The sequence below is a fragment of the Balaenoptera borealis genome (genome assembly GCF_965194805.1).
Source record: "Balaenoptera borealis genome assembly, contig: HAP1_SCAFFOLD_1044, whole genome shotgun sequence".
NCBI lineage: Eukaryota > Metazoa > Chordata > Mammalia > Artiodactyla > Balaenopteridae > Balaenoptera > Balaenoptera borealis.
The window spans coordinates 24,245-31,042 of NW_028123167.1; positions in this window are offsets into that span (position 1 = coordinate 24,245).

Here is a 6,798-nt window from a genome sequence, read left to right on the forward strand (position 1 = left end):
ATCCAACTAAATTGGTAATTATTCAAGTGTAAATGGTCTAAATAGTCTAATTACAAGGCAGAGGTCAGAGAATAGACATACCATGCAAACACTAATATCAAGAAAGCTCGAGTGATTATAACAATATTAGACAAAGTAGACGTCAGAACAAATATATTATTACCAGGACAGACTTCTCATCATGATAAAAGTGGTAGATTCATCAAGATGACATAACAATCATAATGTGTGTGTACTGGGAATTCCCTGGCGGTAAGTGGTTAGGGGTCCATGCTTCCACTGCAGGGGGCACAGGTTCAATCTCTGGTCGGGGGACTAAGATCCCGCAAGCTGCATGGTACGACCAAAAAACAAAAAAATACCGTGTGTACCTATCACAGGAGATGCAACAATGCCTCTCCTAGGCACTTACCAAAGAGAAATGACAGCATTTGTTCACAACAAGACTTGATGAAAAATATCCATAGCAGCTTTACTCATAATTTCCCTGAACTGGAAACAACCCGATGTCCATGAAAAGTGAAGTGTGTTAATAAGTCCATACATTGGAATACTATTCAGCAATAAAAGAAACAAAAACCCCAACACAAGCAACATGATAATGAACCTCAAGGAAGAACATGGTGCTGAGGCAAAGGGGCCAGACCCAAAAGAGTGCATAGGATTTGATTCTATTGATAGGATGTTCTAGAAAAGGCAAATATAATCTATTGTGACTGGAAGCAGAAGCAGATCAGTGTTTGCCTGGGGCTGGGTGGGATGAGCTATTTAGAAACGGGCCCAGAGTGTACTTTTTAAAGTGATGGAAATGGTCCATATATGGATCGTGGTAACAGGTACGCGGGTGCACACTTTTGTCAAAACTCAAACTCTATACTTAAATTGGATGTATTTTATTGTGAGTGTTTTATACCTCAATAAAATTGCTTTTTAAAAGAACAAAAGCATACAGCATATTTATCAGTAAACAAAGAAAAATTAAGTAACAACTGGATCCTTAGACATGTGGTATCTCACGAGAAGGAAATCAGGCATATTCTGAAAGAGATAAGCTAAAAAGTAACACTAGAAGAAAAGGGCCCAAATCAATGTTCCCAATAAGCTATCCTATTTCAAGTTCTCTTCCATCACCAATTCTGAACCCACTTCTTGGTTTAAAAGTAGAAGCCACAAAACAAACCTAATTTCAATCTTCTGAAATAGTCATAGATTATATGGTAAGCAAATGAATTCTGAAAGAGCAAACTTTGAAGACAATGAATTAAAAAATAAAATCAAAGCAGTGAAATATTTCCAGTAAGGAAAAAAAAAAAAGATTTCTTTGGAGAGTAAGTGCCTCTTACAAGGGAAGAAAGAATATGTGCTTCTTGAAGAAGCTGTCCTAGTTGCTCTCACTGTGTTCTACTGTTATAAACAGTCTCTTTGAGGGACTAAAGCAATTCTCTCTGCCCCCACCTCCATCCACACTTTGCTGGGATTTCTCTTGGAAACCACCAAATCACAAGAATCTTCTCTGTTCATCAGTGAGCAGAGTTGGGACAAAGCTCTGAACTCTAAGGCTGACCTAAAAGCATCACGCAGAACACAGAGCGGGTGTGACAATACTCTTCAGCAGACGGCCCACTGTGCAAAGCAAGCAAGTCACCTTAATTCCGAGATGCATGAACACAGTCATCGCCCTACACCCTCAGGCTCTTGCCTGAGCCTTTCTTTCACCTTCTGACCCCAGCTGAACCCAAGCACATGGTACCCTGCAAGCCCCTGTGCCTCCCACCCGCTTTTGTACCACAGCACAATTCACTGCAAATCTATCCTCCCATCTTCAGATGACTTCTCACCACCTCCACTGCTGGCCGCTGGTCCCAAAGCCGGGATCATCTCTTGCTGAGCGCTGCAGCATCTCCTGCTTCTTGCTTCCACAGCACCGAGACGATGCTGCATGAGCACTTGAGTCAGGGTGTGCCGCCCCAGTGCTCAAACTTTCCTGTGCCCCATCCCAGGACCAGTAAAAGTGGAGATCCTCGTGATTGCCTAAAAAGCCTCGCCAACCACCCCCCACCTGTCTCGCGGTCCCTCGCACTCAGCCCCTTGGCTGCAGCCACCTTGCTCTTCCTCCACCACGTGGTTCCAGTCTTAGGGTCTCTGCCCTGCTGAGCCCTCTGCCTGGACCCACTTCCCCCCAGTACACAGGGGCTCAGCCCTCACACCTCCCCAGGACGCTGTTCAACCGTCCCTTTATAAGTGGTGCCTTCTCCAAACACCCTTTTGAAACTGCCGCACATACCGGCAAGCCCTGCCCCCCTCTGGCCTCTACAATTCTCCACAACATTTACTACTGTGCGGACAGTGTGTATTCGTTGGTCTGTCTCCCGCCCCCCCCCCAACCCCCCGGTAGAATGTTAGCTCCAGGGACTTCCCTGGTGGTCCAGTGGCTAAGTGCAGGGGGGCCCGGGTTCGATCCCTGGTCAGGGCACTAGATCCCACATGCCACAACTAAGAGTTCGCATGCTGCAACTAAAAGATCCCACGTGCCACAACTAAGACCCAGCGCAGCCAAATAAATAATTAAATAAATATATTAAACAAAGAATGTCAGCTCCATAGGGGCACCCATAGCAGTACTACTCACGGATGCATGGTACACAGTGAAAGTCACTGAACGAATGACGGAATTTTTAGTAGATTTCAAACAAAGCCCGAGAACCACCTCATAGCATATCTCTACATTTCCTGGTCTTGACTTTGACTAGAAGTAGGAATACTAAAATAAATCAAAAATAATGTATAAAACCCTCAGAAAAGGTATCTCCCAAAGAGCTAAAACCAGGGGATATTAATGACAGTGCACTGCCACCTGGAATTTCAGGCGTTTGGGGCTCCTAAAGTCCTAAACCCGCCCAATCATCCCTCTACTGTCAGTTCAAAAAGCTGACGGTCAACTTTTCCAGTAGAGGTGATGTTTCCTGGGTCCTTAGAACTCTCTAGGAATATATATTAAGACCCCAGCTTTGCTAATATTGCTAGAGCATGTAGCATTTTCCCTTAATTATGTGGACCCAGGCAACGAGACAGCTACAAAGTTGAGTCAGTTGCAGATGTTGGCTGATTGGCGCTAGACTTTCCTTTTGGCTAAGAGTGGTTTCCCCACACTTGCCGTGGGATCTAAACTCATGGCTCTGAAACATCACCAGTAGCCCCTTCCAAGAATTTCGGAGACTTCTGGGCAGTAGTAAACACTCCTTACAGCTGTCTGATACTGGCATGCCAGAGGTCTGTGGGTTTCACATCCATCCTTTTGCAGAGTGAGCTGGTGGCAGGTGGAAAGTCCTCTGTGGCCTGACGCTGTTCTAGTCTCCCCTATGTGCTGTTTTGTTTAATAAGACATTTCCAGTGGAGCACTTAATATATATTAGATTCTCAATGTCTCATTCAACAAAGCACATAAAGCAGAGACCTGTGCACTGCCCCCAAATTCTGGATTTTAGTATCATGATATATTAACTAGGAATTGTATAGTTTATATGCTTTTTTAAAAAACAAACTCCAGCACTACTTACAATAGCCAAGACATGGAAGCAGCCTAAATGTCCGTCCACAGATGAATGGATAAAGATGATGTGGTATATATCAATATATACACAATGGTATATTATGCAGCCATAAAAAAGAATGAAATAATGCCATTTGCAGCAACATGGACGGACCTAGAGATGATCATACTAAGTGAAGTGAGTCAGACAGAGAAAGACAAATATTACATGGTATCACTTATACATGGAATCTAAAAAAATGATACAAATGAACTGATTTACAAAACAGAAATAGACTCACAGACATAGAGAACAAACTTATGGCTACCGAAGGAGAAACGTGGGGAGGGATAAATTAGGAGTTTGGGATTAACAGATACACACCATTATATATAAAATAGATAAACACAAGGACCTACTGTATGGCACAGGGAACTACATTCAGTATCCTGTAATAACCTATAATGGAAAAGAATCTGAAAAACAATACATATATGTATAGCTGAATCACTTTGCTGTACACCTGAAACTAACACAACATTCTATCAACTATACTTCAATTAAAAAAAAACCCAGGGCTTCCCTGGTGGCGCAGTGGTTGAGAATCTGCCTGCCAATGCAGGGGACACGGGTTCGAGCCCTGGTCTGGGAAGATCCCACATGCCGCGGAGCAACTAGGCCCGTGAGCCACAACTACTGAGCCTGCGCGTCTGGAGCCTGTGCTCCGCAACGAAAGGCCACGATAGTGAGGCCCACGCACCGCGATGAAGAGTGGCCCCCACTTGCCGCAGCTAGAGGAAGCCCTCGCACAGAAACGAAGACCCAACACAGCCAAAAATAAATAAATAAATAAATAAATAAATAATAATTTAAAAAAAAGAACTTTGTAAGGTAGCAATTTCTGTCTTTCCAATGTATCCTTTTTATAATGAAACATACATTTTTTTTCAAAGTCCATGGCAAGTATATTTCTTATGCCTTAGCCCCAAACGCCAAATATAATTTATGCATTCTTTCAACCCGAATGTTCTTTGAAAGCATGCTAAATATGTTTGAGACCAACGTTAATAAATATTTAAGAAATTAAAGTGAAAAGTAAAAATCGAAAAGAAAAGGCACCAGTCTGGAAAGAAAGGAGTACATTTGTTTTTATTCAGAGACAGGATCTTACATGTAGAAAATCCTGAAGAACTCACACACATACACACATACACAAATCTACTAGAACTAATAAATTAGTTCAGCAAGATTGTAGGATACAAGATCACCATACAAAATCCAATTCTATTTCCATGTACTAGCAATGAACAACCAAAAATGAAATTAAAGAAACAATTTCATCCATAATAGCATCAAAAACATTAAAATATTTGTGAATAAATTTAAGAAGACACATAAGACTGAAAACTACAAAGCACTGCTGAGAGAAATTAGGGACGACGTAAACAACTGTAGAGACATTTCATTCATGGATTGGAAGACTTAATGTTGTTAAAATGACAGTTGTCTCCAAATCTATACATTCAACAAAATCCCTACCAAAATCTGAGTAGGCTTTTTTTTGAGGGGGGGCAGAAATTGAAAAACTGATGCTAAAATTCATATGGAAATGCAAAGGATCCAGAAGAGCCAAACACAAGTTTGAAAAAAAAAAGAAAGAAAAGAATAAAGTGAGAAGATTTTTATTTCCTGATTTCAAAACTTACTATAAAGCTACAGTAATCAAGACACTGTGGGACCAGCATAAGGACAGACATATACATCCACAGAACAAAACTAAGAGTCCAGAAATAAGTCCTTAAGTTTATGGTCAATCAATTTTCAACAAAGGTGCCAAGACAATCCAACGGGGGAAGAAAACGTTTTTATCTTCAAACAAAAAAACAAACATTTTTCAGACAACTAGATAGCCACATGCAAAAAAAGATGAATTTAGACTCTTACCTCACGTTATACATAACAACTCAAAAATCAAACAAAGACCTAAGAGCTAAAATGCTAAAACACTTCTAGAAGAAAAAGAGAAAAAAATCTTTGGGGAATTCAGTTAGGCAAAAAGTTCTTAGATAAGACACTAAAATTCATTCCAAAAAGTTGTAAACTGGACTTCAAAATTAAAACCTTCTGTACTTCAAAAGTCACTATGAAGAAAATGAAAAAGAAGCCACTGACTGGGAGGAAGTATTTGTGAATTATACACATGATAAATAACATAAATAAAGACAATCAATTTTTTAAATGGGCATAAGATTTAAATAGATATTTCACCAAAGAAGATATAAGAATGGCTAATCACCACAAACATGTCCAATATCACTAACTGTTAGGGAAATGCAAATCAAGACCCCAATGAAGCACCACTTCACACCCACTAGGAAGGCTAGAATCAAAGACAACAGCAAGTGTTGATGAGGCTATGGCAAACCCGGAACTCTCATAAAATGATGGTGAGAATGTAAATGTAGTATAATTTAGAAAGCAACTAGTGATTCCTTAGAAAGTTAAACATGAATTCACCATACAGCCCAGCAATTCCACTCCTAGTTACATACCCAGGAGAAATGAAAACATACATCCACACTTGTACGTGAATGTGAACACAGCAGCATCGTTTGTAATAGACCAAAAGTGGGAATAATTCAAATGTCCATCAACTGGCGAAGGGATAAACAAAATGTGGTCTATCCACGTAATGGAATATTATTCAGCAACAAAAGGGAACGAGAGACCGGAACACACAACGTGGATCAACCTCCAAAACCTGGTGTTAAATGAAAGAAGCCATGTGCAAAAGACAAACAGTCTACAACCTGTAAGATTCCACTCATATGAAATGTTCAGAAAAGGAAAATTACTATAGAGACAGAAAGCAGATTATTGGTTGCCTGGGGATGGGAGCAGGAAGTGACTACAAGTGGGCACAGGGGGTCTCTTTGACACATGGAAATGTTTTAAAATTAGACTGTGGTGCTGGCTGCACAACTCAGAGTTTACTAAAACTCATCAAATTTACACTCATAGTGAGTGAATTTTATAACATGTAATAGCATGCCTCGATAAAGCTGTTTTTCAAAGAGTAAAAGTTGCAAAATTTTGTTTTGACCAAAACCATGTTTCAAAGACACCAATTCTCACACGAATTCAAAAAGATCAATATTCAGACTCTGGATTAAGCTCTGAAGTCAGTGTGAGAAAATGAAATGTCTTCCATGGCAATAATGATGTGACGTCATAGTACTTTAACCATGATGTTCTTTATATATGAGAG